The sequence below is a fragment of the Capra hircus genome, chromosome 1, assembly GCF_001704415.2.
Source record: "Capra hircus breed San Clemente chromosome 1, ASM170441v1, whole genome shotgun sequence".
Lineage (NCBI taxonomy): Eukaryota > Metazoa > Chordata > Mammalia > Artiodactyla > Bovidae > Capra > Capra hircus.
Window position 1 is genome coordinate 59,184,304 of NC_030808.1, and position 12,040 is coordinate 59,196,343.

At 35.6% G+C, this 12,040-nt stretch overlaps 1 protein-coding gene across 9 annotated transcripts in view; it reads right to left on the bottom strand.

The window, feature by feature from the left end:
• ZBTB20 (zinc finger and BTB domain containing 20) overlaps positions 1-12,040 on the bottom strand; it is an 848,072-nt gene that overhangs the window by 447,500 nt on the left and 388,532 nt on the right. For 2 of the 9 annotated variants that reach the window (XM_018040694.1, XM_018040182.1), the window contains exon 1: positions 4,993-5,854. The exons of the other annotated variants lie outside the window; for them this stretch is intronic. The gene's annotated coding sequence lies outside the window, so the exon portion shown is untranslated. Of the gene's footprint in view, positions 1-4,992; positions 5,855-12,040 lie in introns of those variants that run through there. 9 annotated transcript variants of the gene reach the window in all.

A 12,040-nucleotide genomic window follows, 5' to 3' on the forward strand; every position in this document is an offset into this window, starting at 1 on the left:
AAATCTTCAGTTTTTTAAAAAAATATAAATTTATTTATTTTAATTGGAGGTTAATTACTTTACAATATTGTACTGGTTTTGCCATACATCAACATGAATCTGCCACAGAAATCTTCAGTTTTACTCAAGAGAATGTTATGTGCAATTCATACTTATCCTAGTACAGAGAAGATAATATCTTGGTAGTAATAAATTATCCTAGAATATGCATTTTTTCAGACAATGGATGGAGTTGTTCTTTTTCATCTTTGTATCTCTACTACCCAGATGCAACACATGACTTAGCACATAGTAGTTTTCAGTAAATGGTAGCTAAAAATTTTGAGAACATCTTCCTGTAATGGTGAGATATGACTTGAAGGGTTTAAACAAATTCAGAATGTTTTTCTAAGCTTGATCTTCCCAGTCTCATGAACAGGCCATCCATCATCACTTAATATGCCTTAGTGTTTTGGTCTGTTATATATAATTAGCTTTCATCAACTGTAGAGTGGAAATTCTACCATTTTATACGCATATACTAGAAATTTTAAAGTCACAATCTTGTAAGAGTGGTTTTCAAACTTTAGTGTATGTAACTAACCTGGGTAACTTCCTAAATTGCAGATCCTCAGACTCTTATCTCAGAGCTTCTAATTTAGAAATTTAGGGATCTTCATTTTGACAAACACCCTAGGTAATTCTGATACAGGTGATCCTTGGACTACTTACTATGGATTGTGCTACAAGGGAAATGTGGAAAAAAAAAAAAACCTTTATGCTTCACTTTTCCAATGTGACTTAACCATCAAAACTGCCATGAAAAGACAAGTTAGTTTGCTAAGACTTTTGAAAATGAACCAAGGAAGGACGCAAAGGCAAGAAACATTCAATTCAAGCCAGAAAAGGTTCCTTTTGAAACTTCACAAAGACTGACAGCGTGCTTCAAGTAAGAGTAGGAAAAAAATGGCAGGAGTATAGCAACATTTCAATAACAATTTAGGGAAGCAGTGTTGATTCAAGAGCTTTATTTGATAAAATGTGTTTTAATGGCTATTATAAATGTGGATGCCTTCTAAATTTTTTATTTATTGTTAAACTATACATGTATACATATATTTATATGAGATAATTATTAAAATTTCTCCTGAAATCCCTATTTTCCATAAAATCTTGGTCTTGCCAACATAACTGCACTAATTGAAGCTTCCCCTTCCTCCTGCCAAGAAACTTCTCGCCTGGGATTGAAAAACGATTACTATAGTCTATTCCTCTACACGTGCCTCACAAAAGTGTAACTGCTGATTCTGCCCTGACCTCTAGGTCTCTGTGAAGAAGTGAAGTGAAGTCGCTCAGTTGTGTCCGACTCTTTGCAACCCCGTGGACTATAGTCCACCAAGCTCCTCCATCCATGGGATTCTCCAGGCAAGAATACTGGAGTGGGTTGCCATTTCCTTCTCCAAGGGATCTTCCCCACCCAGGGATTGAACCCAGGTCTCCCATATTGCAGGCAGACACTTTAACCTCTGAGCCACCAAGGTCTCTGTAGCCTATAATTATTTTCAGTGGACGCTCCATTAGGACTGAGTTCTAAATATTCAGTGTCTGTCATTTTTCAAGAACCTTAGCAATGAACGATGGAGATTTTAAAATTATTCTTATGAATGTTATAAATTGCATAACTTGTCATGGTTTTCTCTTTGACTTGACTGCATGCAAGTTTAAAGGAAAATGTATAGCACTTCATCGAATGTAGTTTGTGTACCAACTTCACTCTTGACTCTATATCTTTGTCCTTGCTTATTGTTTCTTTTCTTTTTTTTTGCCTCTCTTATCTACTTTTACTTCATGTATTTCACTGTATTACTTGCATCTTTTCCTTTCTCAGTCATTTTAATTCCCATTTTGGAACTAGATGGTAGAAATAAATGAGAAAAACAAAACAAAGAGTATGTGTGTCTCTGCATATTTATATATATGTGTGTGTGTGAAAGTTGCTCAGTTGTGTCCAACTCTTTGTGACCCTATGGACTGCGGCCTGCCAGGCTCCTCTGTCCATGGAATTCTCCAGACTAGAATACTGGAGTGAGTAGCCATTATCTTCTCCATGGGATCTTCCCAACCCAGGAATCAAACTGGGGTCTCCTGCATTGTAGGCAGATTCTTTACCAACTGAGCTACCAGAGAAGCCTATATATATATGTATGTATGTGTGTATATATGTATGTATGCATGTATATGTATGCATATATATGTGTATATATATATAAAACTCACCTAAAATTAAAAATAAAAACTAGCCTTTTGAAATAATGGAAATATTTTATAGTCTTTGGGCTAATAAATTCATTTGATTATTTGTAGGACTGCAATATAGAAAGACATAAAATTAAAATTACTACTATGAGAATATCCATGTGAATTTGAACATAGGTATTTTTGGCACCAGATCGTTAATTCTGACATCCTTCAGTTTTGAAAGCTAACTATAGCTGCGTTAAAATCTGTGTGTTCAGTCTTTTAGACTGACTGTATTAAAAAAAAAAAGAAACAACAAATTCCTAGGTTTAATCAGACTAACAAGGTGTGTAATTTATATTTTTTCTTTTAAAAATTATAAATGGATGCACATAAATATATATGTATAATTATTTACTTATATGATCTTCCATACATATATATGTATATATCTTAAAGTCTTCAATGAACCTCTTTAGTCCTTTGCCTCCACTGTTACCTTCTTAAATAATTTTCATTAAGCAACAAACAGTGATAAGTCATTTCAACAATGAAAGCCTCTATTCAAAATGGGTTTAGCCTATTTTCTGTATTTCCTCTGATAATGATCAAGCTAGTCTCAGACTGATTCTAGTAACAACCCAGGTAAGTTAGAAGAACTCTGATTGGGCACTGGGCATCTTAACAATGACACTCATCTTAATTTGTCCTTATCTAACCACTTTGGGCTGAAATATTTTTGTGTTGAGACCCAAATATGATTTTTGTTATATTAATTTCTGGATCTCATATTCTTTCAGATATCAAAAGAATATAGCACCCTGCAGGAATAATGCCAAGTTGCCCTCGTTTTTTTTAATCCCCTCCCATCATGGTTACCAATAGTTGATTGATACTTGGAATACATCACATTTGGATTACAGATATGCTCTTTAGTCTGACCTCTACTTGTTTCTTGCAACTCATTTGTAGACAGTCCAGAAGCTAGCAGCTGGATTTCATTTTTATTCTAGCAGTCACCATTTTATAATGTTCCCTCAGTTCACTGTGGGTTTCACTATTGATAAGTCAATCCAAAACTCTAAGAGGCATTTAAATGGAGTGAGTTAAATCAGAGGGAAAATATTACCATTAACTTGCCATAGGTTCATGTCACTCAACTACATTTCGCCATTGACTCCCCATACATCAAAATGGTGTAATGATACAATTCTCTCACAGAAGAACTAATGAAATACTTAGCAAAAGTAAGTGGTTACAAAGCACTTTGTAAAACAAAAGTGCTGTATTTTTTTAAAAAATCTTGTACAGAACTCTGGTTCAGTTTCTGAGCCTTTCCAAGTCCTCATAATTCTGTGGTATTCATAATAAAGCAGGCAGATGGTTTAGTCTCTGAACATATGCTTTAAATGCCCCCTTTGCTATTTGAAAATAATGGACCAAATTGTGCCCTCAGATAGTCACAAGAAACTTTAAGGGGGCTGCCTCTTGAAATTTGAGGACAGAATGTTATCCAGTGGGAATTAAACCTTTAAAAAATACACTTTCTAAACGTTCTTCTGAGCTCTATTCTACATATTAAGAGAAGTCATTTTTTAATAAAGTAGATATAGTAAGGAAAAATTGTAGCCAGCACAATATTGCATAGTTCAGGAATAGATTAGAAGGTAAAATGAGTTAAATATTTACATTTTAAAATTCTGATTATCTAAAAACTTATGATAGTTATGTGACTTAATTTTTGAGTGATTGCCAGACTTTCCATTTTTATTATTATTACTATTATTCTTACTATCTTGTAGATGTTTTATTGTTAAAGCACTTTGCAGTTATTAATTAGTTAATTTAGTTTAAATTATGCTTATGCCTTTGTTTTAAATCCATGTTATTCATAGTTATTACAATCCTCAAATGCTATTTCGCCAGCCAGTTACTCTCATTTCAAAAACAGTTTGTTGTTGATGAAAGCACATATTCCAGGTTTTCACAGAATATGAAATTCAGTGGATATATGTGTTTTGATAATGTTGTTCACTTAACCCAGCTGTATTAGCAATACACCTCTGTTTCTTAATGTCAGCATTTTATACATAAAGTGAGCCTTCATTTCCACATTTATGTTTTTATGTATTTAAATGTCGTTTTGAAAAAGTCTCTAACCTAGTCTCACTTATCTTAAAATGCCCACGAAACTCAGTAGTCTGATTAACACTTCAGATAAAAAGACCACACAGTTGACAATAAGGACATTCTGGTTATTACAGAAGCCCGAAGTTTAAGTAACTATTCCGGAACTGTAATGTCCCTTTAGAAATTCTGAACAAGGACTAGCTTGGTGCTAATATAAAACAGAGTTTACTCTGAAAAGTAAAAGCAATAGTTGTACCCAAACATGTTTGGGATGCTCTTAAGACAGATCATAATTAATAATATTGAGAATAATTGAAAAGTCTTAAATCAAGTGATAGTTTTATACAAATATCCACAAATATCTGAGCAAAGTTTATAACTATTATTGGGGCAAAGCATTAACATACTCTTCTGCTGATAAAGGCACAAAGTAACTCTGAGAAACCTCCTTCCTTTTCATTTCTCTAACTTTCACAATAAATGCAACACTGAAACTAAACTCTCAGTCAAGGCAGAAATACACCGAGCAGTATTTCAATAAACAACAAATTGATTTTTAAAAACCCACCAGATTAAACATTTCCCCCATTTTCCCCTTGCTTCCCCTTGTTGTTTCACTTTCCATGCACACATAATCGCACTTACCTGCACAAGTCTGAAACATCAGTCTAGGTAATTTTTTTGAAATGTACTCTGTACCGATGCATTTTTCTGTTTCTTTCTAACCCTCGGGAATGTTAAGAATTTAGGAAGAGAGCCACAGCTTAAGAGAGCAATTATTTGCCAGTAAATACTCAATTTGCTTGTCCTGTGATTTTTCTTCTAACTTGCATATTCAATAATCCGTCCCTGACTGCGTCACAAGCACAAAAAGTCTTTTCTCCAGAGGAGAACACTTTCGCCAATCAACCTTCAGCCATGCCAGGGCACAGCTCGTCAGGGTGATTTGTTAGCTTTAATTAATAATTCCTCATGCTGGCCATTTTAACAAATAACGCAGTGAGCCTGGGACGCTAGATGGCTATGATTCAGGCCGATAAAACTACAGTGGAAAGAGGTGGGGAGGGTGTGTGTGGGGGGAATTCAGACGCCGTTTATAAACACCTCTAATCATACTCTTTCGGTTTACAATATAGAGGACATCTCTGCTGAATTACCACGTTATGTCCACCAATTTGTATTCAGATGGGAGCCATATGTTCCTCCACTTTATCTGCTAAGGCCCTCTCAGTGCCAACACAGTCATCGGGCAGACAACATTTACAAAAGAGGTCTCTAGCCTCCAGATTGCAAAAGTTTACTGCAGGGTGAAGTTGAGAAATCAGACATATACAGCACTTCTCAGTGAGCTTGTGTAACAGTCTAGAAACACAGCGGTAAGAATTATTGAATGTCAGGTTTGCTGTCACCCCAGCTGCCTGAAACTGGGCATTTCATTTAGTCTTTTTTTTTTTTTTTTTTCAGAATCTCATACCTCAAAACAGTTAACAATAATGGCTGACTTATTCATGCATTCCACAAACATTTATCGAGTCCTAACAATATGCCAAGCACTGTATTAAATGCTGAGAACTTTTTTGAAAGTAAGATTTTTATTTTTATAGTTAACTGAAACAATGCATGGATTTATTATGTAACATACAGATAATATGCTTGACCAAAGCCACCAAACAGGCAATGTGTGAATGAAACTAAGGATTCAAAATACTGTATGGTCCAGTCAAACAATCAATACTTGACAGCACACTTGTGTCCATGACAAAAGTGATGCTCAAAAGTAAAAACAAAGAATAAGAAAAGGTAAAAAAAAAAAAAAAAAAGAGTTTTTCCAAAGATTAGAAAATTTCCCTCAAAGTGACTAGAACATTCAGAGGTATATCAATAAGTTTATAAGGAATGTTAAAAGGTTCATAAGCACTTGAAGAATATGTAAAGATACAGGACATTCTATTCATGCCCTGATCTAATATATGTGTGTGTGTATGTGTGTGACTGAAAGTTCATCAGTTCATTGGATATATATTTATTGAGCACCCTACTCATTTCTAGGAACTGAATAATACTATGTATTGAGAGATAAATAAAACACAGTTTTTGTCTTCAAGAAGCTCACAATTTAGCCACCAGACTCATAAAACTACAATACAATATAGCAAAGCGAATGACATAAATATGTATAAATGTAGGAGGCAGGGGTTCTAGAAGTGATCCAGGGACTGTTTTGAAAGGTAGAGGAGTAATATCATTGGTAAAGGAATATTCTAAGCAGAGCAAACTTTTGAACCCTTTCTAAAACTTTCATTAGAATTAGATTACTAGTTATTTAGAAACTATGATATTTAAAGCATGATAAAGTCAGGTACATAATCATAAAACATTTCAGGATTTTAAAAACAATTTCTTAAGAAAAAAGATTCCCTGTATTGTAATATCTTGACATCATCAGAAAAGTAAGCAGTGCCTCCATAACTGGTACAAATAGTGACCATGTATGTCATTCTGACTTTCAGTGTGTTTCAGCTGTCTTACACAAATAGGAAGCATTTCCAACATATACTGGTTCTGCTTTTTCCAGGCACTTCTCTACTTTTACTATGTACAAACTTATACACAATTTCTGTTTTCATTGCACCATAAGAGAAATCATATCTGTATGGCTAATAAAGGAGGGGGAAAACCTATTTCCATTTAGTGGTCACACCTACAACTCTAACCAGAGAGTTTACGCTATACAGTACTAAGGCAGAAGATGTTGAAGAAAAGAAATGATACCCCAATACCAAAAAAGCTCTTTCAGAGCTAGGAAATGCTCCTGAAAATTGCACAGAGTTCTTAATGACATTAAACACTTTGTTTTATACTAAACTCAATAGTGAGACAGCCACCAGCATATCGTATTTACCATAAATCATTAACAGCTAGCCAATTTGGAGAACTGATATAATTTATTACTTTATTCAGTACATATGTATGGAAATCCTGATATCTACCAAGTGCTTACCAGTTACTGTTTGATTTTTATTTCTGCAATAATTAAATAAATTTACCATTTATTGAGTGCTTCCTATATGCTAGGAACTGATCTAAGGACTTTACATATATTATCTCATTTAATCCTCACAATATAATGAAGTAGGTACTATTACCATCTCCATTTAATAGGTTATGAAACTCACAAGTGGTGACTCTGGATATGCATTATATGGATTCATTCTAAATAATGAGACCAGTGCCACTAATACCCATGCACCATCAGTTTCATTACTTGATAGTTACTTGGTCACATATAATATTTATGTCATTACTTTTAATTTAGAAAAACATTAGGGTAGTTTTGAGGTTAATTTGAGAATTAAGCTAAACTCCTGTATTTAATCAGAGACATGTCTCAAAATAAGACTGGAAAATAATAATTTATTGTACCAATAGGCTAGCACTGGGAGACAAACTGACAGCTAGCTTGAGTTAGGCATGTTTTAGATGATGGAAACTAGCATTACATCACATGCTTTGGCAGCCCCCTTCTCCCTTATTAAAACTTCTCAGAATCTCAGAAGGTAATTCAGAATCTTTTACACCTTTACAAGAAGAATGAGATAATGGTCTAAAAAGTGAGAGGAAGACTTTGAGTCAGAAAGGCTTAGGTTTGAATCCTAGCTTGGCCACTTACTAGGTGTATGCCATCTATCAAATTAATTAGGTTCTTTGAGGCTCAAATCTCTTATCTCTAAAATGGTTTGTTGTGAAAAATTAAAGCAGATGATGTACCTAGGATAAAAAGCATAGAAATTAGCCCTGAATAGGTGTAAATATATGGTATTTGAAGCATTCAGAGCTAAAGCTTATCACATACAACTAAAGTTTACTGTTTTGGAATCAAATGACACATTTAATATCTTAGTCTGCCTTAGACAATACATGTAGATAAGACTTAGCTAAAGCAAAGTGGACTTGGTAGTCTGGTAGAAATCCCTTTGAGAATGTTAATAATATAGCTGAAATGGTGGTGCTTAAGAAAACAGAAAAGTGAAGTGAAAGTCTCTCAGTTGTGTCTGACTCTTTGTGACCCCATGGACCATACAGTACATGGAATTCTCCAGGCCAGAATACTGAAGTGGACAGTTGCTCCCTTCTCCAGGGGATCTTCCCAACCCAGGGATCAAACCTAGGTCTCCTGCATTGAAGGTGGATTCTTTACCAGCTGAGCTGCCAGAGAAGAGCTGACCCACAAAATAGAGATAGACAACACAAGAATTTACCAGTTAATTATAGAAAAAAAAAAAACCTTAATTTTCCAAGTGATTAATACAATGCTACATTTTATTTCATGGAGATGTAAAAACTTCTTTGGGACTCACTGGGGAGAGTACAGAACTCAGCACAGTCATAAGGTCTCCTCTGACCAATCTGATGTCACTGTTTACTAACTAGCAGTTAACTCCCAGCATTCTCCAACTCCAGGAACCCTGATGCCCTTTCCACATACTTTCTTCTCACTTGACCTTGATTTAGTCCAACCATCTCCAGTATTGTATAGCTTCAGAGAGTTAAAGTGTAGAGTAAATATTAACAGAACACACATTTACTGATGGTGATGAAGCTGGTCGTAGGTGAAATGGGGTATTATTTCACAGAAGGGTTCATTGGAGGGGCTTCAAGAAGGCTCTTCTCATTTACTTGAATGGGTAAGTAACATTTCTCCTTTGAGGATTCCTTTGGGATAAGCGACTGCCTAGATCTATTATTGGTTCTTATTTGATGGCCTCTAGCTGAGATCATCAGATGGGGAAATCAGCAGATCAGTTAATAAGTATAGGAATTTTCTGAGCCACACTAGCCTGAGTGAGATATCCTGAGTCAGAGCTTTCTAGAATCTGTTTATTTCTCAGCTGGAACTCCTAATTGGTAGAACGTAGAAGCATAGAAGGGGCTTCCCTAGTGGCTCAGATGGGAATGAATCAGTCCGCAATGCAGGAGACCAGGGTTCCATCCTTGGGTCAGGAAGATCCTCTGGAGGAGGGCATGGCAACCCACTCCAGTACTGTTGCCTGAAGAAACCCTGACATAGGAGCCTGGTGGATTACTGTCCATGTGGTTGCAAACAGTTAGACACGACTGAGCAACTAACTCTCTCTCTCTCACATACACACACACACAGAAGCATGGAAGATGACTATTTCATGTACTCTTTTCTGGATAACAGGTTTGATAACAACAATTTAGTAAAATTCTAGCCAGACTGGATCTCTACTGCCTAATTCTCCAGCCTTACTTAGGGAAAATTAATCTTCTGGTTAAAAATGATGACAAGCAGACATTATTATCAGGGAAAGATTGAAGGTGGGAGGAGAAGGGGAATGACAGAGGATGAGATGGTTGGATGGCATCACCAACTCAATGGACATGAGTGAGTAAACTCTGGGAGTTGGTGATGGACAGGGAGGTCTGGCATGCTGCAGTCCATGGGGTCACAAAGAGTCAGACATGACTGAGCAACTGAAATGAACTGAGACATTATTATAGAAACATTTCAAAACTGATACTACTTTGTATATTTTTATATCATTTTCCCAAATAAATTCCATATACTTTATGGTTTCCAAACTTATGCATTTTTACATATGTACATAAATACCTAATATCTAACTGCTTTACTAAGTGATAACTAGATAACAAAGGAGAGTAAAAATGATTTAATTCTAGTTTCAAATTTAGAATTCTGTTGAAACAAGAATTTTAGAAATATTCATAAGTTGTTAAGTGGTAGTCAATATATTTGGCTGAGTTAGGTTGAGATTAAAACCTTAAATTTCTCAAAAGGTCCTTGTCACTTGAGGCATTACTTTTTCAGTGAAAGTCTCCAACCTTCACAAGTGTGAAAACTGGGATTCCCTGAAGGAGAAAAATATTTCTTGTCAGAAAACTCGTCATGGCTAGTTCACAGAGGGAAGTAGTCCAAGATCTTATCAGCTTTCCTGTGACCTCGCTATGTGATTTGCTACAAGTCATTAATATCCCCTTGCATGTCAGTTTCCTTCTCTTTATCTATGATAAAAAATATTATCAAGATAATATGGAGAAAATATTTTGATCATCTCATACAGCACATGCAAAAGCCCTATATCTCAGAGTATCCAAATGAAACTACCAGTATCAAGTGGAGAGAAGGACATCAACACCCTAAATCATCTTAAATAACCTATTTAGTATCTCAGCTTTTTGCTTTTTTTATGCTATAAAATGAGCATAGTCATGTTTACACTTTTATCAAATAATATATCAGAATAGAGAAACACATAATCTATGAAAACTTTTCAACAAAATTTCATATAATGTAAAAAAAAAATGACCAATATAATCAAGTCACCAAAACTGATTTTCAAATTTATTAGAGAAATTGATTTTATCAGAGTTAAAGCAGCTGCCTCCAATGCAAAAGACCTGGGTTCGATCCCTGGGTCGGGAAGATCCCCTGGAGAAGGAAATGGCAACCCACTCCAGTATTCTTGCCTGGAGAATCCCATGGACGGAGGAGCCTGGTAGGCTACAGTCCACAGGGTCGCAAAGAGTCAGACACAACTGAGTGACTTCACCTTCACCTTCACCTTCAAGATGAAGTAAATATTTCTAAGCATATTCATATATTTATTAAGGAAGACTCTTTCTAAGATGGGAAGCAATACTGCCTTTTATTTGAATGGCTGGCTGCATTCTAGGATGGATCTAAGATCTTAGTAACAAGAAAGCCGAATCAGGGAAAGCAATTTTTAGCAGACTGTTGAATGATATATAAAGTAAAATATATTCACTAATAGGTCGCAGAAATCTTACACACGCTTTTAGAACAAGAACTGCTTAAGCAGCTTTTTGTATTCGGCAAAGTCATGTTCCTGCACTGTCTTCTCAGAACCTCCTCCCACTTCTCATTTTTTGTTCTATAATGCCAGGTGGGAGTAATGACAAAAGGGCGGGGCAACACAAACAGAGGCAGTCATTGCGGCAGGAGCCACTCCAAAGATCAAACAGCCACTTTGGCTGTGGCTGCCAGAACTGGAACCACAGTGGGTGGCTCATCAGCAAGATGCCCTGAGAACCACAGGGGCCACTCCTGGTAGGTCAGCACCTGGGGGTACAGGCCCCTCATCCTGCCAGGTAGAACTGCCTGCTAAGAACTGAGTGTGTCTTTCCTTACCCACCCACAGCATTGGATTTCAACACAATTCTGTACTTCCATTATGTTCGCTGAAAAACCTCAGTGTTATAGACACTATACAAAAGCATAATTCTGTTCTACTAATTTCTTATCTACTACTAATTTCAGTACGAGGAACTCAGATTTTCCTATACTAATGGGTAGATTCTTGGCTAAGTGGTAAACAAGATAATTCTCTATCTAATATTTTAATCAATATATTGCTTTAACTTTAATATCTTTTGAAAAAACAATACATTAATGCCTCTAATTACCCAGCCATCTCATATTCACCTATAAGTATATCATGATTTAACATGGTCAATAACCCAGATAAAAGAAAATACAGAGTCCTTAAGAAACTAAAACAAACAAAGATGTCATAAAGCACACACAATTGTTCAAACTTATCTTTATTCATCAGTGAGTCTTTAACTTGGAACCTATATATTCTTCCTTAATACCCAGTAGCATCAGTTATGCTGATCTTTCAGGGTCTTT